Raw genomic sequence first — 26,480 nt, 5'->3', positions numbered from 1 at the left:
TGACGCTGGACATCTTCTCTTGCCCTCAGTGGCCATTTGCATGGAGAGAGCAATGGATTTGCAGCATAAGACCCCCCCCATCCCCACCCCCCATCCCTCCGCCCCTCGTGTGTGTGAACCACTCCCGGTTCACAATGGCAAAGCCACATAGCCTCTTTGGACCTCGATTTCCTGGCACAATGAGTAGTTATTGCATCTGTGTTCATCCAGGGAATGGAGACAGAAAAAAGACTTTGACTTGCATCTCTGCATGGAGAAACAGCCACTGCTCCCCAGAGTGAAGGAGAAGAAAATGACAGAGGAATCCAGAGGGCCAGCTGAGATCCAGAGCCCAGGGACTGGTCAGGTAATTCCGCGTGGGGAGGAGGTGGAAGCTCTCTTCAGTTTCCACCCTCAAGAAGGAGGGCAAGTTGCGGCAGAGCATGAAGCCCTCCCCTCACTCCCTAGGAGTTGAAGGCAGCTGCGCTTTGTGAGATTCCCTGTGTTGACCTGAAATGCAAAAAGGCAGCTGCCTGGCCAGAACTAGGCACCTCAGGGTCCTCACTGTCCTCCTCCCTTCTGCCCCGGAAATTCCCACCAGCTCTGCCCAAACAGCAGGGAATGGGTGAGAAGAGGGGCTGTGAGTCAGAGCCTGAGCCAAGGCTGGTACTAGCCGGACAGCAGGTTGTCTTGGGGGGCCTGGGCCCGTGCAGGTCCTCGGTGGGGGAGCAGAGTGGAGGCAGGAAATCCTGAGGAGTTAGGGGCAGTCAGCAGGCCAGTTGTGCTGCCCTGGGGTCGTTGCAGAGCCCATGGATTTCTTTTAAGTGTTTCTTGGAAGGGTGGTTACACTGGGGAGTAGATCTGGGCAGGGGTGACTTCAGTTCTCCCTTGAAAAACTTCTGTATTTCTGGAGATGTTTTTTCTTAAGAAATAACCAAGCAAGAATTACATTTGTCAATGGAAATAAAGAGTTAACAAAAACATCTTCACAGCCTCGACTGTTTTAGTCACCAAAAAGCTGCCGGTTACCCACGATCCTAGAGACAATTGTTTCTAAAGATCTTTCTTTGAATCTCTCTCCCGTGCTCTCTCTCCTCCGCTGCACCCCTCTGCAGGGAACAAGGTACTGGGTGGATACAAGCCCCAATTTAACACCCCTCATCTCTGAGTGGCGGCATCACCTGTCATCTTCCTCTTCCTCTCTATGCTACGTGTGTCTCCTTGATGTGAACGTTATTTCTCTAGAGGAGCGTGCTCCTTTTCTCAACAGGAAAAAATAAGTCAAGGCACCCGCCAGGCAGGAGAAGCCTGCGAGTCGCTGCGACTCCTTCGGACCCAGCACATCCCCACCCACCTAGGCGGTGTGGACACCACCTGCAGCAGCCCCGGAAAACCGCTTCAGAGGCGCTGGCTCCCTAGCAGGTCCTTGGCAAAGAGCGGGAGGTGACGGGGCGCAGGGCGTGCCTGCTCTTGGGACTCTGCCCCTCACCTGAGGAGGGAGCAATTCAAGTATTAATAACCTCAAGCATATGAAGGATACAAACTCGTCACGTCGTTTGCAAGTGTACTTAAACTTCTTTCCTCTAAATAGTTTTGCGACTGTTGAACGGTAAAATTTCCGTTTTACTGTTCCTTCGCATACATCGTTGGCGGCAGGGACCCTACAAGGGGGACAAGTTGGTTCTCCCGAGCAGAGAGCAAAACGCCTGCGGTTTCCTCTCAGACTTTCCCAAGCTCACCTCTCCCACCTCTCGCCACCTGGGACCAATTGAGGATGTCCCACCCCTCCCCTGGGCGGGGCCAACACCGAGGAACCCGGATTCCCACCCCTCCTCTCCCCCTCCCCTCCCGCCGCGCCCCACCCCCCGGGCTTCTCCTAGGAGACGCGGACGACAGGGGGCGGGGGTCGTCTACGCGGGGCCACGCAGGCGCCGCTTTACGGCAGGGGTGGGCGTGGGGCGCAGTCGAGTCCCGCCGGCCCCCGCGCGAAGTTCAGAGCTGACCGCGTTTTTCCCGCTGGAGCGTGGCCTCAGCCAGGTGGGTCCCCTCAGCCTCCTTCGTTTCCTTTCCCTGACGCGGGGCGACGCGGGGCCGGGGGCTGGGAACCGTCCGGCAGCCTTTCTGATCCCGGGGACCCTCCCCGTCCTCTAGCGTCTGGGCAGCCTATGCCTGGCGTGCGACGTCGGCCAATGGTGGCTGCATCCTGGCCGGCTCTAGGGGAGGCGGGGACGGGCCGAGGGGGCGCCGCGTGGGCCCGGCCGGGGTCTGGAGTTTAGGCGAGGCTGGCTGAGCGTGGGCGCCGGGATTGTACCGCCGCCTGAGTTCTGTGCCCTGGCGCCAGTAGGGAGAGCGTCCAAGTAGAGCCCTTCGGGAAGCGGTTCTCTGTGGCCAGAGGGCGGGGCGGGCAGGAGGAGAGTGCGGGGCCGCCAACTCCTTCTCCCTTCCCTCCCCATTTACGCGGCCGCAGGAGGGTCGGCTTGGTTGGGTGGGATTGAGTGCGCTGCCGACAGGGACTGGGCTCCCCGGAATGTATCCCTAGAGAAGTAACATTTCCTTTCATGAATTTTTGACCTAAAAAACTTCTAGCTCCATTTTCACGTGTGCATTTAACCACGTGGAAGAATAACCTCCCAAATTTTCAGGGTCTCTCTGCAAGTGATAGGAATACTGGTGCTTTATGTTTTTATTTATTTACAGTTCTGTGCAATAACAGGAGTCCTTTTATTAATGAAAGAAGCAATGAAGCTTTTTAAAGAAATAATTTCAGGTTATCAAAGATAAAAGTTCATGGTAATAATACAAAATATGAATAAGGTGAGCAAGCTGTATGTGGACAAAAAACTCCAAAAGGAAAAAAACCGCAGGTTTTTTTTATGACACCGTTAAGGGTGCGGGTTCGTGCAAATGCTTGTTTCTTGTTACTGATAATTGGCAGCAGGTTGGCCTTATTACCAAAATTTAAAAATTCGAAGAACTTCCGTAGAGATTTGATGGCATGAGAGGGCAATCGAAATTAAAGGGTCAGGGATTTTCATATAAAGGACTGTACTTTGTTTACAGTGCGATTATAACCATTTCATGGGTAGAGGGGATTTGAGACAAGTCAGACTCGAGAGGTGAGGAAATGGCAGGTAATACAGGCCCCTCTGAAAGGGCAGGTCTTGGTTGGGAACTCATACTTTGTATGAAATTATACAGTAGTGTAGTAGTTTTTGTTTGTATTTCCCTTTATATGTGCGGCTGGGGAATCTTTTTGTATATTTAAGGGCCTTTTGTGGCTCTTTTTCTGTGAACTAGTAATGTCTTTCTCTTGGTTGTTACTCTTAAACGATATCTAGAAGCTTGCTCTCTATGTTAGGAAGACTACTGATGTGAATTAAATATTTTTTCCCGTTTATCAATGCTTTTCTAACTTCGATTATGCTTTTTTCGTTAGCATGGTAAATTTTAGGTGTTCACATTTATCCTCTTTTTTTTTAATGGATTTTTGGGTCAGACGTACAAAAGGCTTTTCCTGCTCCCGAGCTATAAAGGAATCTTGCCTGTTATTTCTTCTAGTAGTTGTGTGCTTCTGTACATTGTACCTTTAATTCTTGGATCCCTGTACAGTTCATCGTGGTTTATTGTGAGAGGTGTGGAACTATGAGCCTATTCTAGATGGGTATCACTTTGTCCCAAGGCTGTCTATACTCATTGATTTGGGAGGCTGCCTCAGTGTATACTAAATTCTTGTATGTCTTCAGGTCTATTCTTGAACTTTGTGTTCTATATATTTTCACATGTGGTATGACTAGTTCTCTCACAACATGGCTATTCATTGTCATAACGCTCTTGGATATCTCTGCCTGTTTGTTTTCCCTTATTAACAGTGGAAAATAACGAAGTGTTCAAAAGCCTTTTGGATTTTCTTTGGGATTAGAATGGATTGCTTGATTAACTGATGAAGAATTGTTATGTTCTTGAGTCTAAGTCTGTTTATCCGAGAATGTAGTACATCTTTCATCTTGTTTAAGTCTACTTGTCTGTCCTACGGGAATTTTTAACTTTTCCTCCTGTAGATTTTCATGTGTGTATTAACATTACCCTAAGCATATAATCTTTCATCATTGATAATTTAAAATCCTGTAAACTTTGTTTCTAACTGGATATTTATTTATGGAATTGGCTTATAAAAAACATTCGTAAAGCACTTGATTGTCAGGACTTTTGTTAATTTTCTCGGTTTCAGTGAATGGTATATTTTCCATATTCTAATCAACCCTTCGAAAGGTTAGAACTTTGTGAAACGTAACCCTCCGAGTGTTGGATTTTTGAGCACTGGGTGGGTAAAGTCGGGGGAAAAGAAGTTAAAAATCAACATCTCTGAAATGTTTTCCCTCTTACGCGCACTGTTGCAGAGTCAAGTATCACTAATTTTTTAAAACACCTCGTTATAGGGATACCGAAACCCTTGATTTCCCTTTTTTTACACACTTCTAAGATTTCTAAACATTTTGCAAGTTAATGTTAAGTGGAAAGGATGCTGAGATCCTCCTGTTTATTAAGCCAGTGACTAGGCCCTGACCCACACAAACTCCCTACCCAAGGCTGTGAGCAAGGTGATATAACTGTGGCCTTTTTTTTTTTTTTTTTTTGCGGTACGCGGGCCTCTCACTGCTGTGGCCTCTCCCGTTGCGGAGCACAGGCTCCAGACGCGCAGGCTCAGCGGCCATGGCCCACGGGCCCAGCCGCTCCGCGGCACGTGGGATCCTCCCGGACCGGGGCACGAACCCACGTCCCCTGCATCGGCAGGCGGACTCCCAACCACTGCGCCACCAGGGAAGCCCTAACTGTGCCCTTTTCACCAAAGTTAACACCTGGACATATAAAGAGGCCTGTCTGCTTGAGGTCCCAGGTGTCTTTCCAAACAGGAGGAACTTGAAATCAATTGGAAACAAGGAATTAGGGGCTCAGTTGATTATTATGGACAAGAAGTATTGAAAACAGACTTTGATCTGGTGATTCCAGAAGAGGATGAATATCTCAATAAATGTATAATGAAAGGGTAGAGACATCCTTCCCAATACATAACAAGATGGGCTTAAGAAACTCTGGAGATTAAGACCCAGACATTATTAAAAGGGTCAAAACAAAACAACCGTAATATATTTGCATTACCCTTCCTTTGCATTGCCTAGTAAAAGGGATAAACATCTTCTCTATTGAAACAAAAGGTTACCAAATACTGATGATTTTCTTCTGGAAAGACTTCTTCCACTGATATTATTTGTTCTTTTATGACGCAGAGACCCTACATTAGTGATTGGATGGGTGGGTGGCGGAAGCCATAAAATGTTTTTAAAAAGGAAATGCTAGACTTGGCATTACCTGAAGATAGGGCTTTTTATACACTGTTCTAGAGCAATTTATATTTAATTCCTGGCATTGTGTTAAACAGTGGTAAACAGAGTGACCCTCCACCAACACTGGTTACTTTGGTGTCTCTGATATGGAATCTGCCTCCTCTAGACTGACCTGTGTGTAAAACCATCAGGCTGGCCTCTCTGTGACTCTAGACTGTACCTCAGCTAGCACTAGTAAGCAGGGGCTAGGACCACGTGTGGTGCACCTGCTGAGGTCTCTTGCCCTACTCCAGTGCTAAAGACACAGGAACGGATAGGGAATAGGTTCAGATCCACTGCTAGCTACCTGGATGAGGATCCTTTCCTTTTCTGGCCAGAAGGCGGGCTAAGAGGACCAAAGAGGGATGAGGCTCTGCTCATCCACATGTGGAAGTGCTACACAAATTTGGCCAAAATGGTGAGCCGCCATGTTGGAGGCAGGTTGGACAGGGGTTGGTGTATTTTCCCCCTCACAAAAGGCACAAGAACAGGTTAACGAGATGGGGGACTAGTGGTGAGGAAGGGCAGGATGGCATTTCTGGTGCAATACTGCCATCAAGAGGAACTCATTCCCAGATGCCAAGCACACTGCGCAGAGACGCCACAGAAACGGGGCCCCGCAGGATGGAGGGCCAGAGTTTGAGGCGCGCCCCTCTGAAGTGGCCGGGTTGATGAGCCATCCTGCCTTTGGCAGGTTGGGCAGAGGTTGGCATTTCGTTTTTCCCTCGGCAAAGGGCAGAGGGAGAGGGCCTGGGGGAGGGGAAGGGGCAGGGCAGGTTGGCATTCGTGGTGCAGTAGTGCCATCAAGAGGAACGGGTCCGCCGATCCCGCGAACCCTGTACCCGTCCCTTCCTGGGGAGGAGTGACGAAGGATCGAAGTCGGGAACACTGGACAGTGGCCCCGGGAAGTCAAGGGCTCCGCCTGGGAAGGGGCGGGAAGCGTGGCCCAAGGCCCGGCGGTGCCGTGGACGCTCCAGAGACGGGCAGTGGCACAAGGCGCACAGCCCGGCCGCCTGGCGTGTGGGGCTACAGGAAGTGGAGTCTCGGTGGACCCTGGTGGCCGCCACGTCTGGGCGGGACTAGAGGAAGCTGCTCCGAAGGAGGCCGGGCCGCGGTTCTGCGGGCATTTGGCCGCGTGTCCCTTCCCCTCGGCGCCAGAGGAGGGTCGGCCTAGGCGGGCCCAGGGCCCCGGAAGCCGCTCTGGGCCGCGGTGCGGCCCAGCCAGAGACCACCGCGGGCAACGGGAGTTCCGCCGCCCTTGGCGGCAGCGGCCGAGGCGGGCCCACCGACCTTCTTCTGTCCAGCTCAGAGACGACACGTGGAGCCTGGCTACCCAGTGCCGAGGGCGCCCGAGGCCCAGCGAGAGCTGGCAGTCCGAGTCCAGAAGGGGACGGCGCTCGCGGGACGCAGGAGCCGCCGCAGGAGGAGGCCTTCACCTGAGCCGAAGAGTCCAGTCAGTCGGTGGCTGCGCTGCCGTCTCGCGCGGTCTCCGGGATGGTGGCCCAGGCCTGACCTGGCCTGTCCCGAGGGCTCCCGGACGGGGCTCCCGGAGAGGAGAGGGCAGGACACGAGAGGAGAGGAGAGGAGCTGAGCAGAGCCCCGCCGAGTGGACCCCCGGGCCGTGCATTTGCAGCAGGCTTCAGCTTTCTCCCCACGAGGCCCTGAGCCTCAGTTCAGCGATGAGAAGGAAAGGCCCCGGCTTGCATTCCGGCCTGGCCCTCCGGGTCTCGGCCCTGTGCTTGCACCTGCAGCCCAGCCAGGGAATCAAGGGGAAGGGGTCTGAAGAAGCTGCCTGAAGCTCACCTCTGATGGACTGAGAGGAACGCCTCCCCCCCCCCCCCCCCCCCCCGTTGACCACCCTCTCCCCCATGACCACCACTCGTCCAGCTTGTCTGCCAAGGCCGGGAACGAGGTGCATACTCCTGGGCACGCGGCGGTGCCTTCGAGTCCCCGGCTGACCCGATAGGCCGCTTCTGGAGCAAGCTGTGCGGTGGCCCGTTCCTGCCCTTTTGCCCAGCTCTTATCTGCCGGGGCGGGGGTGCGTGGTGGGCTGGTGTGTGTGGGGGGGTCCGGTCCCGGGGCGGGGTGCGGTGTGGGGGAGGGCTTCCGACTGGGAGCAAGTCTCCAGGCTGGACCCCTCCCTCCCTCCACACGTACCCCTCCTGGAAGGGCGCTGAAACCCTCCCCGCGCCCCTCTCCTTTCGCGCCTGTGAGTCGCCCGACACGTTGTCAGGCCATCTTACGTGGGCAGAGCCTTTCCCTGGGGCCGGGTCCTGAGGTAGCTAGGCGCTCTGACTGGTGGCCCGCCGCAGGTGCCCTCAGCGTGCCCCTCTGGCCGGGGCCAACGGCGGCACCTGCAGAACGTGGAGCCGCTTGTGAAAACTCCCAGGAGTCTTCCCCAAACGAGAGGACCCCCGGGTCGTCCACGGGGAGGGAGGCCGAGGAATAGGGCGTCCCCCGGCCGCAGAGTTCCTGTTCCCGAGGTGAGCTCGGGTGCGGAAAACGGACCTGGATCCCCTCGCTGCGGACGGTGCCGTCCCTCTCTGCGTACCGATCGATCGTGGCCCACTTGGCGTCCCATCGCCAGTGGGTCCTGGGTACCCTGTGTCCTGCGGCACAGGAAGGGCCTCACGGGATGCGGCGGGGCCTGGGATCGGGACTCTCTATGGCGGGAGCAAGAAGTAAAGAAACCGAAACCCAGATCCAACTGTGAGAGGGTGGAACGTGCACAGCGCCCCTGCATTGCTCTTCCTCGTCTGCGCCTGGGAGCAAGCACTAACGAGGACACGTTCTCCGGGCTGTCTGCAGGGTGCTGCCCCCGACAGGGGACCGGGCGGCCACCTCCTCCCCTTTCCCCGTGGTCCACGGTGGCTGGGCCCGGGGCCTCCGCCGGGGCACCGGCAGCGGGTCCTGGGTCCCCGGTGGCCCTGAGACCCCAGGGACCCCACGGACCCCACTGGCCGGCCTCGCTCCTGCAGGGAGGGCCAGGATCCAGGGGCCAGATGCCCTGGGGTGGGAGCTTCAGCTCCCTGTTCCTGAACATGGCGGCTGCCGAGGCCACGGCCCCGAGGGTGGGGAGCGCGGCGGGCCTGGCAGCCAGGGGCTCCTCGGTGGGCGAGCCCGGCCCCGAACCCCCACCGCGTGTGGCTTCCACACCTACCGCGGAGGCGTGCCGGGCGGCCAGGTTCGGCCCGGGAATCCTCCCAGTGCTCCGAAGCCAGCCCTCCTCCCCGTCACGGGCCTTCCCCACGGTATGCACAGGCAGGGGCTGGAGGCCGTGCTGAAAAAGCTTCCGCTTGATGGCACTGTTGCTCCAGAAATGCCCAGCGCCTTCGCGAGCGTGGCCTCTCCCTCCGCCCTTTGCGGATCAAAAAAGGCCCAGGGAAAAAGGCCCAGGGAGGCCCAAGAGCCACCCAAGCCTTCCGAGTGGGCTGGGACCTACTGGGGGGTTGGGGGAGGCGGTGTCTCTTCCTTTTGGGGCTTCTCCTTGGCAGTAGGAGCGCACAGGTAAAGACCTCCCAAGGAATCCGTGCCTCGGTGGGTCCATCTCCACACCCCTCTGGGAGGGGTCTGGAGTCCACGTTGCCTGGCCCACAGGTCCTGGCGACCGGGACCCTGTCATGTCTGCACACCTGGGGACGGGCATCCACCTGGGTCGTGTCGGGCAGAACCCTGGCTCTCTCAGGACATTGATTCAGAGCCAGAGGTGGCACAGGGACCTGGGTTCCTCGTCTTCCTGCGGGGTTGCCTCTCTGCTGTTCTCATCCCGCTACGTGAACTGGCTTAAGGGCTCAGGAGCAGGCCCGAGAGGGTCTAGGCCACTGTGGCAGCGGGAGGCACTGACGGGGACCCAAGGGAGCTGGGGCACATTGCCCCTGCTCACCTCCAGGGGCGTCAGGCGGTCACTCTGCCACGGAGTGCCCGGGGTCGGGGGTGCAGGGAGGTGGTTTGGAGTTGCTGGGACAGGTGTACATCCCAGCGGCTCCCCTCCATCCGCACAGACAGATGACCCTGGGGAGGGCCATCAGTTCAGTAGACCCTTCTGGGGAGCTCTCCATGGGAGTGTGTCTGTACTCTCGCCTCAAACCCCCCGGACTCGTTCGTCGGTTCATTCACTCGTTCCCTGCTCCACTCGTTCATTCGTAAGCACGCAGGTACACGAACGTGTGCGTGGGCGCGCGTGCGTATCACGTGTGCGTCGTGCGTAAGCTCGTGTACGTGCGCCTACAGAGCGTGTACAAAAGGTCCCTTCTCTTGTACCTTCTCCCTGTAACCGCCTCGGGGGTGCCGCTGTGGATAGAACTTTCTCCCGGTCAAAGCCAAAGCCCTCGCCGTTGCTCGATGGCCGCTCCCAAGTTGTCCCCGTCTGCGGAGGGAAGCACGCGTCATTTCTGCGTGCGTATGTGTGCTCCCGGGGTTGAATGCAGGTGGGGGCAACGGGCCGCAGAGGGCTGTGTGCATGTCGCCTGCTCCCCGGCCCCAGCAGGCTCACGTAGCGATAGGTAGTCTTCTGCCTTTTCGGCTGCTCTCACGGCGCTATAGGCGTGCCGTGGCGTCGGCGCGTCTGTGCGGAGTCGACGTCGTGTCCTGCTAGGTCCCCTCCGTTTCTTTTCGGACAGCTGCCCGGGGTAGGGTGCCCTTGTCTGTGCCCGGGGTAGGGTGCCCTTGTCTGTGCCCGGAGGCAGGAGCGTAGGGTGTCTCACGTGCCCCTCCTCTTTGGACGCTAGGCTTCCGCCTTGTTCCTTCCTCTCCTCTTCTGTCTCCCACGGAAGTGGCTCTGAGGCGCGGGCCACTGAGTCTGTCGTTACCAGGGTGTGGGTGAGCGTGACCAGGGTACGTTCTCCGGCGTCGGCGTCCACCCAGAGGAGAGGAGCAGGGTAGATCTCATGTGGGCCACGTCCCAGAGCACGTGCCCTTATGCCCGGAAAGTACGTGCGGTGGACCTTTGTGCGGCCAGAGGGGAGACGAGTGGGTGCCCCTTTACCCACGCGTCCTAGGAACTGCTGGGAAGTTGTGGAGGACGCGCGCGGGCTTGCCAAGATACCTCGGGGTGTCCCGCCGTAGTCCCACGGGTGCAGAGCCGAGGAGACAAGCTCCGCGCCTGTCAACACCAGGGTGTGATGGCTGTGCTTCCCGCCGGAAGGAGATTTAGGGGGATGACGGGATCAAGGTTTTCACTGGACGCGCTTCTTTGTGTACAAACCGTTTCTGTCTAACGACCCCCCTGCCCCGGCTGGCATCCGTGCCATTTCCGAAGGACGCGTGGAGTTGATTCTTCACGCTTGCGCCTCGTTCGGAAGTTTTTGGTTGGCCCGGGGGTGCCGGTACACTCGAGTAGGAACCGGAGGCACTCTCTCTCGAGGTTGCGCGGGCGGGGGTGTACGCGGACCCCCCCCCCCCAGCCCCCCGTTCACCGGCACCGTGGTGGTCCCACACTGAGTGATGGGCGTTCGGTTCTCTCTCGTTGCAGAGGAGGCAGAGCGGAAGGAAAGGAGGAAGAGGGAAACCGGGGACGTCGGTCATCTCCAGGCGCTGGTGTTCTGGGTGAGTGCGTGCTCTTTTGTTCTCTCCCCGTCCCCCCGTCCGAAATAGTCTGTTTCATCAGAGGAAAAGGTCAGTGATTCTGCTAGTTCAGCAAGGCTCAAGAAGGAGGGACTCCCAGGTGGGATCGTGGCACGGGGACACTGGTGTACTGTGCCGGAGTTCTTGGCCACGGTAGGAAAGGCTCTCGAGTCAGATCCTGACTGGGGGGCCGGAAGAAAGAGGTGCATGGACGAGCATCTGTGTACGGTTACCCTAGGTGATCGGTACGTAGCATTTGAGGTCCGTGTCCTGCGGGGGCGGGGAGAGTGGAAAGGGATCGGGCCCGGGCCGCTTGCACCGGCACCAGGGCCCGGTCTGGGCTCCAGCCTCCGTGAAGCCAACCGCCCGTGACGTGATCACTCGGCGCCCCACCTCACCCCCGAGAAGCAGCAGTGCCAGCCCAGCCCGACGTGGGGGCCGGCGGTGGGGAGACCCTTTGAGGGGGAGCCAGGCCTCGTGGGCTTTTTGCCTCCTGTGCTCTGAGTGGAGCCCGTGATAGCCGTTCCTCCCGTCCTCTCCTGATCGCTCTTGGGCCCGGCTCTCTCCGCCGTGGCCCTCCACCAAGCCAGGAAGGACTCGGGGACGTGCCCTTGCGGGATGATGAAGAGGGGGCGCCCGCTGGGCGGCGTGGAGGTTTGGCACGGGGCAGCCCTCTGTGGGGCTCCTTGCACTCCCCAAGTCTGCCTCTTGACAAACCAAGGAACTTGACAGTGTGGGGCCTTCCAGGAGGTGTACGTCCCCTTCTTCCGTGTGGGACATGTCGCCTGAGTGGGTGCGTGACCGGCAGCCGGAGGTGTTTTCTTTCTGTCTCTGTTTCTCCCTTCTCCTTCCTGTCTTCTGTTGAAACAGTCTTGCCGGGAGGAGGACGCCTCCTACCCTGGCTCAGAGTGATTGAAGGCTTCTCCAGGCGGGCTGGTGAGCGTGTGGCGCCGTGGTTTAGCGAGGGGTCGGCGGCGCGGCTGACGTTCCGTGGTTAGCGAAGGGCGGAGGCAGGGTTCGAGCAGCAAGGGCAGCGTGGCATTTCTGGGGTGACACTGCCTTCCAGAGGACCCTGTTTGGCCATCCCAAGAGCCCTTCACGGTAATATCTGGGCGTCGAGTCAAGTCCTCCGGCGTGGGGCGTGGGTCCCGGAAGACGTGCACTCAGCACGGCGGGGCTCTTGTGGCTTTTCTTTCCTCGACGCACCTCAGTACCGCGGCTTGAAAGAATTGCCAAGGCCCGGAGGCGCAGCAGATTCGGAGTTAGAGAAAGAGAGGAAGGCGTGCTGAGACAAAAGCCAGGGAAAAGGAGAGAAGATGCGATCCCGTCCCGTCCCGTCCCGTCCCGTCCCGTCCCGTCCCTCCGGTTCTTTTCAGCACGGAGGACGCGTGGTGCTTCCCGAGGCGGCGGCGGACCAGAGCTCTCTTCTCTTTCCAAGGCCTCGTGTCCGCGGAGCACTTGGCATCCAGAGTGTGTTCCTTGAGCCAACATGGGTGGGGCCGGTGGCGGCAGTGCCCCCAGTGGCCCACCCCGCCCTCCACCCAAGTCAGTGCGACCAGGCAGGCGCTGAGAGGATGCTTAAGGGCAGGAACCGGTGTCTAAACCACATTCGCCAGTGCACCGCAAAGAAACTAAAGAGGAGTCCGCGGTGGCTCCCAGTCGCTCCGAGGTGTAAAGCACAGCGAGTTGGCGGGAGCCTACACCCACCCACACACCCACCCCGGGGGTGTCTTCCCATCCCTGGCCTTCCCCTGGGCGGTGTCAGGAGACTGACCCGCTCCGGCGTCTCTGGGGCAGCGCCCGGCGGCCCTCCCGACGGACCCGTGCGTGCCACCGTCCACGCCTGAACACCAAACCCCACTGCCACCCTCCCGCCCCCGGGCCGCCGCGGGAGAAGAGCCAGGTCCTCGGGGGAAGTCCATCGTCTTGGCATAGGAGGCCGAGCTCGTCCCGCACCGCGTCTGTGCCTGTGGGCTGCCGGCCCTTTGCTTCGGGCTGCTTGCCCCTCGGTGACTGGTGAGAAGGTGCCTCGCCGGGCACCGGCCAGCCGTGACTGGATCTCTGTGCTCACACTCAGAGTGTTTCCCGAGGCGTTAGGCAAATGTGGGCTGCTAAAGACACAGCTGCCGGTCCAACGGCTGGGTGCCTGGATGGGGAGTCCTAACGGCAGGCTAAGAGGACCCCCCACAGAGACGAGGCCCCGCAGGATGCAGGGCCAGAGTTTGAGGCGCGCCCCTCTGAAGTGGCCGGGTTGATGAGCCATCCTGCCTTTGGCAGGTTGGGCAGAGGTTGGCATTTCGTTTTTCCCTCGGCAAAGGGCAGAGGGAGAGGGCCTGGGGGAGGGGAAGGGGCAGGGCAGGTTGGCATTCGTGGTGCAGTAGTGCCATCAAGAGGAACGGGTCCGCCGATCCCGCGAACCCTGTACCCGTCCCTTCCTGGGGAGGAGTGACGAAGGATCGAAGTCGGGAACACTGGACAGTGGCCCCGGGAAGTCAAGGGCTCCGCCTGGGAAGGGGCGGGAAGCGTGGCCCAAGGCCCGGCGGTGCCGTGGACGCTCCAGAGACGGGCAGTGGCACAAGGCGCACAGCCCGGCCGCCTGGCGTGTGGGGCTACAGGAAGTGGAGTCTCGGTGGACCCTGGTGGCCGCCACGTCTGGGCGGGACTAGAGGAAGCTGCTCCGAAGGAGGCCGGGCCGCGGTTCTGCGGGCATTTGGCCGCGTGTCCCTTCCCCTCGGCGCCAGAGGAGGGTCGGCCTAGGCGGGCCCAGGGCCCCGGAAGCCGCTCTGGGCCGCGGTGCGGCCCAGCCAGAGACCACCGCGGGCAACGGGAGTTCCGCCGCCCTTGGCGGCAGCGGCCGAGGCGGGCCCACCGACCTTCTTCTGTCCAGCTCAGAGACGACACGTGGAGCCTGGCTACCCAGTGCCGAGGGCGCCCGAGGCCCAGCGAGAGCTGGCAGTCCGAGTCCAGAAGGGGACGGCGCTCGCGGGACGCAGGAGCCGCCGCAGGAGGAGGCCTTCACCTGAGCCGAAGAGTCCAGTCAGTCGGTGGCTGCGCTGCCGTCTCGCGCGGTCTCCGGGATGGTGGCCCAGGCCTGACCTGGCCTGTCCCGAGGGCTCCCGGACGGGGCTCCCGGAGAGGAGAGGGCAGGACACGAGAGGAGAGGAGAGGAGCTGAGCAGAGCCCCGCCGAGTGGACCCCCGGGCCGTGCATTTGCAGCAGGCTTCAGCTTTCTCCCCACGAGGCCCTGAGCCTCAGTTCAGCGATGAGAAGGAAAGGCCCCGGCTTGCATTCCGGCCTGGCCCTCCGGGTCTCGGCCCTGTGCTTGCACCTGCAGCCCAGCCAGGGAATCAAGGGGAAGGGGTCTGAAGAAGCTGCCTGAAGCTCACCTCTGATGGACTGAGAGGAACGCCTCCCCCCCCCCCCCCCCGTTGACCACCCTCTCCCCCATGACCACCACTCGTCCAGCTTGTCTGCCAAGGCCGGGAACGAGGTGCATACTCCTGGGCACGCGGCGGTGCCTTCGAGTCCCCGGCTGACCCGATAGGCCGCTTCTGGAGCAAGCTGTGCGGTGGCCCGTTCCTGCCCTTTTGCCCAGCTCTTATCTGCCGGGGCGGGGGTGCGTGGTGGGCTGGTGTGTGTGGGGGGGTCCGGTCCCGGGGCGGGGTGCGGTGTGGGGGAGGGCTTCCGACTGGGAGCAAGTCTCCAGGCTGGACCCCTCCCTCCCTCCACACGTACCCCTCCTGGAAGGGCGCTGAAACCCTCCCCGCGCCCCTCTCCTTTCGCGCCTGTGAGTCGCCCGACACGTTGTCAGGCCATCTTACGTGGGCAGAGCCTTTCCCTGGGGCCGGGTCCTGAGGTAGCTAGGCGCTCTGACTGGTGGCCCGCCGCAGGTGCCCTCAGCGTGCCCCTCTGGCCGGGGCCAACGGCGGCACCTGCAGAACGTGGAGCCGCTTGTGAAAACTCCCAGGAGTCTTCCCCAAACGAGAGGACCCCCGGGTCGTCCACGGGGAGGGAGGCCGAGGAATAGGGCGTCCCCCGGCCGCAGAGTTCCTGTTCCCGAGGTGAGCTCGGGTGCGGAAAACGGACCTGGATCCCCTCGCTGCGGACGGTGCCGTCCCTCTCTGCGTACCGATCGATCGTGGCCCACTTGGCGTCCCATCGCCAGTGGGTCCTGGGTACCCTGTGTCCTGCGGCACAGGAAGGGCCTCACGGGATGCGGCGGGGCCTGGGATCGGGACTCTCTATGGCGGGAGCAAGAAGTAAAGAAACCGAAACCCAGATCCAACTGTGAGAGGGTGGAACGTGCACAGCGCCCCTGCATTGCTCTTCCTCGTCTGCGCCTGGGAGCAAGCACTAACGAGGACACGTTCTCCGGGCTGTCTGCAGGGTGCTGCCCCCGACAGGGGACCGGGCGGCCACCTCCTCCCCTTTCCCCGTGGTCCACGGTGGCTGGGCCCGGGGCCTCCGCCGGGGCACCGGCAGCGGGTCCTGGGTCCCCGGTGGCCCTGAGACCCCAGGGACCCCACGGACCCCACTGGCCGGCCTCGCTCCTGCAGGGAGGGCCAGGATCCAGGGGCCAGATGCCCTGGGGTGGGAGCTTCAGCTCCCTGTTCCTGAACATGGCGGCTGCCGAGGCCACGGCCCCGAGGGTGGGGAGCGCGGCGGGCCTGGCAGCCAGGGGCTCCTCGGTGGGCGAGCCCGGCCCCGAACCCCCACCGCGTGTGGCTTCCACACCTACCGCGGAGGCGTGCCGGGCGGCCAGGTTCGGCCCGGGAATCCTCCCAGTGCTCCGAAGCCAGCCCTCCTCCCCGTCACGGGCCTTCCCCACGGTATGCACAGGCAGGGGCTGGAGGCCGTGCTGAAAAAGCTTCCGCTTGATGGCACTGTTGCTCCAGAAATGCCCAGCGCCTTCGCGAGCGTGGCCTCTCCCTCCGCCCTTTGCGGATCAAAAAAGGCCCAGGGAAAAAGGCCCAGGGAGGCCCAAGAGCCACCCAAGCCTTCCGAGTGGGCTGGGACCTACTGGGGGGTTGGGGGAGGCGGTGTCTCTTCCTTTTGGGGCTTCTCCTTGGCAGTAGGAGCGCACAGGTAAAGACCTCCCAAGGAATCCGTGCCTCGGTGGGTCCATCTCCACACCCCTCTGGGAGGGGTCTGGAGTCCACGTTGCCTGGCCCACAGGTCCTGGCGACCGGGACCCTGTCATGTCTGCACACCTGGGGACGGGCATCCACCTGGGTCGTGTCGGGCAGAACCCTGGCTCTCTCAGGACATTGATTCAGAGCCAGAGGTGGCACAGGGACCTGGGTTCCTCGTCTTCCTGCGGGGTTGCCTCTCTGCTGTTCTCATCCCGCTACGTGAACTGGCTTAAGGGCTCAGGAGCAGGCCCGAGAGGGTCTAGGCCACTGTGGCAGCGGGAGGCACTGACGGGGACCCAAGGGAGCTGGGGCACATTGCCCCTGCTCACCTCCAGGGGCGTCAGGCGGTCACTCTGCCACGGAGTGCCCGGGGTCGGGGGTGCAGGGAGGTGGTTTGGAGTTGCTGGGACAGGTGTACATCCCAGCGGCTCCCCTCCATCCGCACAGACAGATGACCCTGGGGAGGGCCATCAGTTCAGTAGACCCTTCTGGGGAGCTCTCCATGGGAGTGTGTCTGTACTCTCGCCTCAAACCCCCCGGACTCGTTCGTCGGTTCATTCACTCGTTCCCTGCTCCACTCGTTCATTCGTAAGCACGCAGGTACACGAACGTGTGCGTGGGCGCGCGTGCGTATCACGTGTGCGTCGTGCGTAAGCTCGTGTACGTGCGCCTACAGAGCGTGTACAAAAGGTCCCTTCTCTTGTACCTTCTCCCTGTAACCGCCTCGGGGGTGCCGCTGTGGATAGAACTTTCTCCCGGTCAAAGCCAAAGCCCTCGCCGTTGCTCGATGGCCGCTCCCAAGTTGTCCCCGTCTGCGGAGGGAAGCACGCGTCATTTCTGCGTGCGTATGTGTGCTCCCGGGGTTGAATGCAGGTGGGGGCAACGGGCCGCAGAGGGCTGTGTGCATGTCGCCTGCTCCCCGGCCCCAGCAGGCTCACGTAGCGATAGGTAGTCTTCTGCCTTTTCGGCTGCTCTCACGGCGCTATAGGCGTGCCGTGGCGTCGGCGCGTCTGTGCGGAGTCGACGTCGTGTCCTGCTAGGTCCCCTCCGTTTCTTTTCGGACAGCTGCCCGGGGTAGGGTGCCCTTGTCTGTGCCCGGAGGCAGGAGCGTAGGGTGTCTCACGTGCCCCTCCTCTTTGGACGCTAGGCTTCCGCCTTGTTCCTTCCTCTCCTCTTCTGTCTCCCACGGAAGTGGCTCTGAGGCGCGGGCCACTGAGTCTGTCGTTACCAGGGTGTGGGTGAGCGTGACCAGGGTACGTTCTCCGGCGTCGGCGTCCACCCAGAGGAGAGGAGCAGGGTAGATCTCATGTGGGCCACGTCCCAGAGCACGTGCCCTTATGCCCGGAAAGTACGTGCGGTGGACCTTTGTGCGGCCAGAGGGGAGACGAGTGGGTGCCCCTTTACCCACGCGTCCTAGGAACTGCTGGGAAGTTGTGGAGGACGCGCGCGGGCTTGCCAAGATACCTCGGGGTGTCCCGCCGTAGTCCCACGGGTGCAGAGCCGAGGAGACAAGCTCCGCGCCTGTCAACACCAGGGTGTGATGGCTGTGCTTCCCGCCGGAAGGAGATTTAGGGGGATGACGGGATCAAGGTTTTCACTGGACGCGCTTCTTTGTGTACAAACCGTTTCTGTCTAACGACCCCCCTGCCCCGGCTGGCATCCGTGCCATTTCCGAAGGACGCGTGGAGTTGATTCTTCACGCTTGCGCCTCGTTCGGAAGTTTTTGGTTGGCCCGGGGGTGCCGGTACACTCGAGTAGGAACCGGAGGCACTCTCTCTCGAGGTTGCGCGGGCGGGGGTGTACGCGGACCCCCCCCCCCAGCCCCCCGTTCACCGGCACCGTGGTGGTCCCACACTGAGTGATGGGCGTTCGGTTCTCTCTCGTTGCAGAGGAGGCAGAGCGGAAGGAAAGGAGGAAGAGGGAAACCGGGGACGTCGGTCATCTCCAGGCGCTGGTGTTCTGGGTGAGTGCGTGCTCTTTTGTTCTCTCCCCGTCCCCCCGTCCGAAATAGTCTGTTTCATCAGAGGAAAAGGTCAGTGATTCTGCTAGTTCAGCAAGGCTCAAGAAGGAGGGACTCCCAGGTGGGATCGTGGCACGGGGACACTGGTGTACTGTGCCGGAGTTCTTGGCCACGGTAGGAAAGGCTCTCGAGTCAGATCCTGACTGGGGGGCCGGAAGAAAGAGGTGCATGGACGAGCATCTGTGTACGGTTACCCTAGGTGATCGGTACGTAGCATTTGAGGTCCGTGTCCTGCGGGGGCGGGGAGAGTGGAAAGGGATCGGGCCCGGGCCGCTTGCACCGGCACCAGGGCCCGGTCTGGGCTCCAGCCTCCGTGAAGCCAACCGCCCGTGACGTGATCACTCGGCGCCCCACCTCACCCCCGAGAAGCAGCAGTGCCAGCCCAGCCCGACGTGGGGGCCGGCGGTGGGGAGACCCTTTGAGGGGGAGCCAGGCCTCGTGGGCTTTTTGCCTCCTGTGCTCTGAGTGGAGCCCGTGATAGCCGTTCCTCCCGTCCTCTCCTGATCGCTCTTGGGCCCGGCTCTCTCCGCCGTGGCCCTCCACCAAGCCAGGAAGGACTCGGGGACGTGCCCTTGCGGGATGATGAAGAGGGGGCGCCCGCTGGGCGGCGTGGAGGTTTGGCACGGGGCAGCCCTCTGTGGGGCTCCTTGCACTCCCCAAGTCTGCCTCTTGACAAACCAAGGAACTTGACAGTGTGGGGCCTTCCAGGAGGTGTACGTCCCCTTCTTCCGTGTGGGACATGTCGCCTGAGTGGGTGCGTGACCGGCAGCCGGAGGTGTTTTCTTTCTGTCTCTGTTTCTCCCTTCTCCTTCCTGTCTTCTGTTGAAACAGTCTTGCCGGGAGGAGGACGCCTCCTACCCTGGCTCAGAGTGATTGAAGGCTTCTCCAGGCGGGCTGGTGAGCGTGTGGCGCCGTGGTTTAGCGAGGGGTCGGCGGCGCGGCTGACGTTCCGTGGTTAGCGAAGGGCGGAGGCAGGGTTCGAGCAGCAAGGGCAGCGTGGCATTTCTGGGGTGACACTGCCTTCCAGAGGACCCTGTTTGGCCATCCCAAGAGCCCTTCACGGTAATATCTGGGCGTCGAGTCAAGTCCTCCGGCGTGGGGCGTGGGTCCCGGAAGACGTGCACTCAGCACGGCGGGGCTCTTGTGGCTTTTCTTTCCTCGACGCACCTCAGTACCGCGGCTTGAAAGAATTGCCAAGGCCCGGAGGCGCAGCAGATTCGGAGTTAGAGAAAGAGAGGAAGGCGTGCTGAGACAAAAGCCAGGGAAAAGGAGAGAAGATGCGATCCCGTCCCGTCCCGTCCCGTCCCGTCCCGTCCCGTCCCTCCGGTTCTTTTCAGCACGGAGGACGCGTGGTGCTTCCCGAGGCGGCGGCGGACCAGAGCTCTCTTCTCTTTCCAAGGCCTCGTGTCCGCGGAGCACTTGGCATCCAGAGTGTGTTCCTTGAGCCAACATGGGTGGGGCCGGTGGCGGCAGTGCCCCCAGTGGCCCACCCCGCCCTCCACCCAAGTCAGTGCGACCAGGCAGGCGCTGAGAGGATGCTTAAGGGCAGGAACCGGTGTCTAAACCACATTCGCCAGTGCACCGCAAAGAAACTAAAGAGGAGTCCGCGGTGGCTCCCAGTCGCTCCGAGGTGTAAAGCACAGCGAGTTGGCGGGAGCCTACACCCACCCACACACCCACCCCGGGGGTGTCTTCCCATCCCTGGCCTTCCCCTGGGCGGTGTCAGGAGACTGACCCGCTCCGGCGTCTCTGGGGCAGCGCCCGGCGGCCCTCCCGACGGACCCGTGCGTGCCACCGTCCACGCCTGAACACCAAACCCCACTGCCACCCTCCCGCCCCCGGGCCGCCGCGGGAGAAGAGCCAGGTCCTCGGGGGAAGTCCATCGTCTTGGCATAGGAGGCCGAGCTCGTCCCGCACCGCGTCTGTGCCTGTGGGCTGCCGGCCCTTTGCTTCGGGCTGCTTGCCCCTCGGTGACTGGTGAGAAGGTGCCTCGCCGGGCACCGGCCAGCCGTGACTGGATCTCTGTGCTCACACTCAGAGTGTTTCCCGAGGCGTTAGGCAAATGTGGGCTGCTAAAGACACAGCTGCCGGTCCAACGGCTGGGTGCCTGGATGGGGAGTCCTAACGGCAGGCTAAGAGGACCCCCCACAGAGACGAGGCCCCGCAGGATGCAGGGCCAGAGTTTGAGGCGCGCCCCTCTGAAGTGGCCGGGTTGATGAGCCATCCTGCCTTTGGCAGGTTGGGCAGAGGTTGGCATTTCGTTTTTCCCTCGGCAAAGGGCAGAGGGAGAGGGCCTGGGGGAGGGGAAGGGGCAGGGCAGGTTGGCATTCGTGGTGCAGTAGTGCCATCAAGAGGAACGGGTCCGCCGATCCCGCGAACCCTGTACCCGTCCCTTCCTGGGGAGGAGTGACGAAGGATCGAAGTCGGGAACACTGGACAGTGGCCCCGGGAAGTCAAGGGCTCCGCCTGGGAAGGGGCGGGAAGCGTGGCCCAAGGCCCGGCGGTGCCGTGGACGCTCCAGAGACGGGCAGTGGCACAAGGCGCACAGCCCGGCCGCCTGGCGTGTGGGGCTACAGGAAGTGGAGTCTCGGTGGACCCTGGTGGCCGCCACGTCTGGGCGGGACTAGAGGAAGCTGCTCCGAAGGAGGCCGGGCCGCGGTTCTGCGGGCATTTGGCCGCGTGTCCCTTCCCCTCGGCGCCAGAGGAGGGTCGGCCTAGGCGGGCCCAGGGCCCCGGAAGCCGCTCTGGGCCGCGGTGCGGCCCAGCCAGAGACCACCGCGGGCAACGGGAGTTCCGCCGCCCTTGGCGGCAGCGGCCGAGGCGGGCCCACCGACCTTCTTCTGTCCAGCTCAGAGACGACACGTGGAGCCTGGCTACCCAGTGCCGAGGGCGCCCGAGGCCCAGCGAGAGCTGGCAGTCCGAGTCCAGAAGGGGACGGCGCTCGCGGGACGCAGGAGCCGCCGCAGGAGGAGGCCTTCACCTGAGCCGAAGAGTCCAGTCAGTCGGTGGCTGCGCTGCCGTCTCGCGCGGTCTCCGGGATGGTGGCCCAGGCCTGACCTGGCCTGTCCCGAGGGCTCCCGGACGGGGCTCCCGGAGAGGAGAGGGCAGGACACGAGAGGAGAGGAGAGGAGCTGAGCAGAGCCCCGCCGAGTGGACCCCCGGGCCGTGCATTTGCAGCAGGCTTCAGCTTTCTCCCCACGAGGCCCTGAGCCTCAGTTCAGCGATGAGAAGGAAAGGCCCCGGCTTGCATTCCGGCCTGGCCCTCCGGGTCTCGGCCCTGTGCTTGCACCTGCAGCCCAGCCAGGGAATCAAGGGGAAGGGGTCTGAAGAAGCTGCCTGAAGCTCACCTCTGATGGACTGAGAGGAACGCCTCCCCCCCCCCCCCCCCGTTGACCACCCTCTCCCCCATGACCACCACTCGTCCAGCTTGTCTGCCAAGGCCGGGAACGAGGTGCATACTCCTGGGCACGCGGCGGTGCCTTCGAGTCCCCGGCTGACCCGATAGGCCGCTTCTGGAGCAAGCTGTGCGGTGGCCCGTTCCTGCCCTTTTGCCCAGCTCTTATCTGCCGGGGCGGGGGTGCGTGGTGGGCTGGTGTGTGTGGGGGGGTCCGGTCCCGGGGCGGGGTGCGGTGTGGGGGAGGGCTTCCGACTGGGAGCAAGTCTCCAGGCTGGACCCCTCCCTCCCTCCACACGTACCCCTCCTGGAAGGGCGCTGAAACCCTCCCCGCGCCCCTCTCCTTTCGCGCCTGTGAGTCGCCCGACACGTTGTCAGGCCATCTTACGTGGGCAGAGCCTTTCCCTGGGGCCGGGTCCTGAGGTAGCTAGGCGCTCTGACTGGTGGCCCGCCGCAGGTGCCCTCAGCGTGCCCCTCTGGCCGGGGCCAACGGCGGCACCTGCAGAACGTGGAGCCGCTTGTGAAAACTCCCAGGAGTCTTCCCCAAACGAGAGGACCCCCGGGTCGTCCACGGGGAGGGAGGCCGAGGAATAGGGCGTCCCCCGGCCGCAGAGTTCCTGTTCCCGAGGTGAGCTCGGGTGCGGAAAACGGACCTGGATCCCCTCGCTGCGGACGGTGCCGTCCCTCTCTGCGTACCGATCGATCGTGGCCCACTTGGCGTCCCATCGCCAGTGGGTCCTGGGTACCCTGTGTCCTGCGGCACAGGAAGGGCCTCACGGGATGCGGCGGGGCCTGGGATCGGGACTCTCTATGGCGGGAGCAAGAAGTAAAGAAACCGAAACCCAGATCCAACTGTGAGAGGGTGGAACGTGCACAGCGCCCCTGCATTGCTCTTCCTCGTCTGCGCCTGGGAGCAAGCACTAACGAGGACACGTTCTCCGGGCTGTCTGCAGGGTGCTGCCCCCGACAGGGGACCGGGCGGCCACCTCCTCCCCTTTCCCCGTGGTCCACGGTGGCTGGGCCCGGGGCCTCCGCCGGGGCACCGGCAGCGGGTCCTGGGTCCCCGGTGGCCCTGAGACCCCAGGGACCCCACGGACCCCACTGGCCGGCCTCGCTCCTGCAGGGAGGGCCAGGATCCAGGGGCCAGATGCCCTGGGGTGGGAGCTTCAGCTCCCTGTTCCTGAACATGGCGGCTGCCGAGGCCACGGCCCCGAGGGTGGGGAGCGCGGCGGGCCTGGCAGCCAGGGGCTCCTCGGTGGGCGAGCCCGGCCCCGAACCCCCACCGCGTGTGGCTTCCACACCTACCGCGGAGGCGTGCCGGGCGGCCAGGTTCGGCCCGGGAATCCTCCCAGTGCTCCGAAGCCAGCCCTCCTCCCCGTCACGGGCCTTCCCCACGGTATGCACAGGCAGGGGCTGGAGGCCGTGCTGAAAAAGCTTCCGCTTGATGGCACTGTTGCTCCAGAAATGCCCAGCGCCTTCGCGAGCGTGGCCTCTCCCTCCGCCCTTTGCGGATCAAAAAAGGCCCAGGGAAAAAGGCCCAGGGAGGCCCAAGAGCCACCCAAGCCTTCCGAGTGGGCTGGGACCTACTGGGGGGTTGGGGGAGGCGGTGTCTCTTCCTTTTGGGGCTTCTCCTTGGCAGTAGGAGCGCACAGGTAAAGACCTCCCAAGGAATCCGTGCCTCGGTGGGTCCATCTCCACACCCCTCTGGGAGGGGTCTGGAGTCCACGTTGCCTGGCCCACAGGTCCTGGCGACCGGGACCCTGTCATGTCTGCACACCTGGGGACGGGCATCCACCTGGGTCGTGTCGGGCAGAACCCTGGCTCTCTCAGGACATTGATTCAGAGCCAGAGGTGGCACAGGGACCTGGGTTCCTCGTCTTCCTGCGGGGTTGCCTCTCTGCTGTTCTCATCCCGCTACGTGAACTGGCTTAAGGGCTCAGGAGCAGGCCCGAGAGGGTCTAGGCCACTGTGGCAGCGGGAGGCACTGACGGGGACCCAAGGGAGCTGGGGCACATTGCCCCTGCTCACCTCCAGGGGCGTCAGGCGGTCACTCTGCCACGGAGTGCCCGGGGTCGGGGGTGCAGGGAGGTGGTTTGGAGTTGCTGGGACAGGTGTACATCCCAGCGGCTCCCCTCCATCCGCACAGACAGATGACCCTGGGGAGGGCCATCAGTTCAGTAGACCCTTCTGGGGAGCTCTCCATGGGAGTGTGTCTGTACTCTCGCCTCAAACCCCCCGGACTCGTTCGTCGGTTCATTCACTCGTTCCCTGCTCCACTCGTTCATTCGTAAGCACGCAGGTACACGAACGTGTGCGTGGGCGCGCGTGCGTATCACGTGTGCGTCGTGCGTAAGCTCGTGTACGTGCGCCTACAGAGCGTGTACAAAAGGTCCCTTCTCTTGTACCTTCTCCCTGTAACCGCCTCGGGGGTGCCGCTGTGGATAGAACTTTCTCCCGGTCAAAGCCAAAGCCCTCGCCGTTGCTCGATGGCCGCTCCCAAGTTGTCCCCGTCTGCGGAGGGAAGCACGCGTCATTTCTGCGTGCGTATGTGTGCTCCCGGGGTTGAATGCAGGTGGGGGCAACGGGCCGCAGAGGGCTGTGTGCATGTCGCCTGCTCCCCGGCCCCAGCAGGCTCACGTAGCGATAGGTAGTCTTCTGCCTTTTCGGCTGCTCTCACGGCGCTATAGGCGTGCCGTGGCGTCGGCGCGTCTGTGCGGAGTCGACGTCGTGTCCTGCTAGGTCCCCTCCGTTTCTTTTCGGACAGCTGCCCGGGGTAGGGTGCCCTTGTCTGTGCCCGGAGGCAGGAGCGTAGGGTGTCTCACGTGCCCCTCCTCTTTGGACGCTAGGCTTCCGCCTTGTTCCTTCCTCTCCTCTTCTGTCTCCCACGGAAGTGGCTCTGAGGCGCGGGCCACTGAGTCTGTCGTTACCAGGGTGTGGGTGAGCGTGACCAGGGTACGTTCTCCGGCGTCGGCGTCCACCCAGAGGAGAGGAGCAGGGTAGATCTCATGTGGGCCACGTCCCAGAGCACGTGCCCTTATGCCCGGAAAGTACGTGCGGTGGACCTTTGTGCGGCCAGAGGGGAGACGAGTGGGTGCCCCTTTACCCACGCGTCCTAGGAACTGCTGGGAAGTTGTGGAGGACGCGCGCGGGCTTGCCAAGATACCTCGGGGTGTCCCGCCGTAGTCCCACGGGTGCAGAGCCGAGGAGACAAGCTCCGCGCCTGTCAACACCAGGGTGTGATGGCTGTGCTTCCCGCCGGAAGGAGATTTAGGGGGATGACGGGATCAAGGTTTTCACTGGACGCGCTTCTTTGTGTACAAACCGTTTCTGTCTAACGACCCCCCTGCCCCGGCTGGCATCCGTGCCATTTCCGAAGGACGCGTGGAGTTGATTCTTCACGCTTGCGCCTCGTTCGGAAGTTTTTGGTTGGCCCGGGGGTGCCGGTACACTCGAGTAGGAACCGGAGGCACTCTCTCTCGAGGTTGCGCGGGCGGGGGTGTACGCGGACCCCCCCCCCCAGCCCCCCGTTCACCGGCACCGTGGTGGTCCCACACTGAGTGATGGGCGTTCGGTTCTCTCTCGTTGCAGAGGAGGCAGAGCGGAAGGAAAGGAGGAAGAGGGAAACCGGGGACGTCGGTCATCTCCAGGCGCTGGTGTTCTGGGTGAGTGCGTGCTCTTTTGTTCTCTCCCCGTCCCCCCGTCCGAAATAGTCTGTTTCATCAGAGGAAAAGGTCAGTGATTCTGCTAGTTCAGCAAGGCTCAAGAAGGAGGGACTCCCAGGTGGGATCGTGGCACGGGGACACTGGTGTACTGTGCCGGAGTTCTTGGCCACGGTAGGAAAGGCTCTCGAGTCAGATCCTGACTGGGGGGCCGGAAGAAAGAGGTGCATGGACGAGCATCTGTGTACGGTTACCCTAGGTGATCGGTACGTAGCATTTGAGGTCCGTGTCCTGCGGGGGCGGGGAGAGTGGAAAGGGATCGGGCCCGGGCCGCTTGCACCGGCACCAGGGCCCGGTCTGGGCTCCAGCCTCCGTGAAGCCAACCGCCCGTGACGTGATCACTCGGCGCCCCACCTCACCCCCGAGAAGCAGCAGTGCCAGCCCAGCCCGACGTGGGGGCCGGCGGTGGGGAGACCCTTTGAGGGGGAGCCAGGCCTCGTGGGCTTTTTGCCTCCTGTGCTCTGAGTGGAGCCCGTGATAGCCGTTCCTCCCGTCCTCTCCTGATCGCTCTTGGGCCCGGCTCTCTCCGCCGTGGCCCTCCACCAAGCCAGGAAGGACTCGGGGACGTGCCCTTGCGGGATGATGAAGAGGGGGCGCCCGCTGGGCGGCGTGGAGGTTTGGCACGGGGCAGCCCTCTGTGGGGCTCCTTGCACTCCCCAAGTCCTGCCTCTTGACAACCAAGGAACTTGACAGTGTGGGGCCTTCCAGGAGGTGTACGTCCCCTTCTTCGCTGTGGGACATGTCGCCTGAGTGGGTGCGTGACCGGCAGCCGGAGGTGTTTTCTTTCTGTCTCTGTTTCTCCCTTCTCCTTCCTGTCTTCTGTTGAAACAGTCTTGCCGGAGGAGGACGCCTCCTACCCTGGCTCAGAGTGATTGAAGGCTTCTCCAGCGGGCTGGTGAGCGTGTGGCGCCGTGGTTTAGCGAGGGGTCGGCGGCGCGGCTGACGTTCCGTGGTTAGCGAAGGGCGGAGGCAGGGTTCGAGCAGCAAGGGCAGCGTGGCATTTCTGGGGTGACACTGCCTTCCAGAGGACCCTGTTTGGCCATCCCAAGAGCCCTTCACGGTAATATCTGGGCGTCGAGTCAAGTCCTCCGGCGTGGGGCGTGGGTCCCGGAAGACGTGCACTCAGCACGGCGGGGCTCTTGTGGCTTTTCTTTCCTCGACGCACCTCAGTACCGCGGCTTGAAAGAATTGCCAAGGCCCGGAGGCGCAGCAGATTCGGAGTTAGAGAAAGAGAGGAAGGCGTGCTGAGACAAAAGCCAGGGAAAAGGAGAGAAGATGCGATCCCGTCCCGTC

At 62.0% G+C, this 26,480-nt stretch overlaps 1 long non-coding RNA gene across 1 annotated transcript in view; it reads left to right on the top strand.

Moving 5' to 3' along the window:
• Nucleotides 1–1,892: 1,892 nt before the first annotated feature.
• The window catches only part of LOC137216448 (uncharacterized), a 46,550-nt gene continuing 21,962 nt past the window's right edge, over nucleotides 1,893–26,480 (top strand). Inside the window, exons 1-3 of the long non-coding RNA XR_010939771.1 lie at nucleotides 1,893–2,016; nucleotides 10,831–10,904; nucleotides 25,057–25,130. This is a non-coding gene — a long non-coding RNA (uncharacterized lncRNA). The remainder of the gene's footprint in view (nucleotides 2,017–10,830; nucleotides 10,905–25,056; nucleotides 25,131–26,480) is intronic.

The sequence above is a fragment of the Pseudorca crassidens genome, chromosome X (genome assembly GCF_039906515.1).
Source record: "Pseudorca crassidens isolate mPseCra1 chromosome X, mPseCra1.hap1, whole genome shotgun sequence".
In the NCBI taxonomy this organism is placed as follows: domain Eukaryota; kingdom Metazoa; phylum Chordata; class Mammalia; order Artiodactyla; family Delphinidae; genus Pseudorca; species Pseudorca crassidens.
The sequence above is the reverse complement of the archived record's forward strand: the minus strand, read 5'-3'. Positions and strand labels throughout refer to the sequence as shown.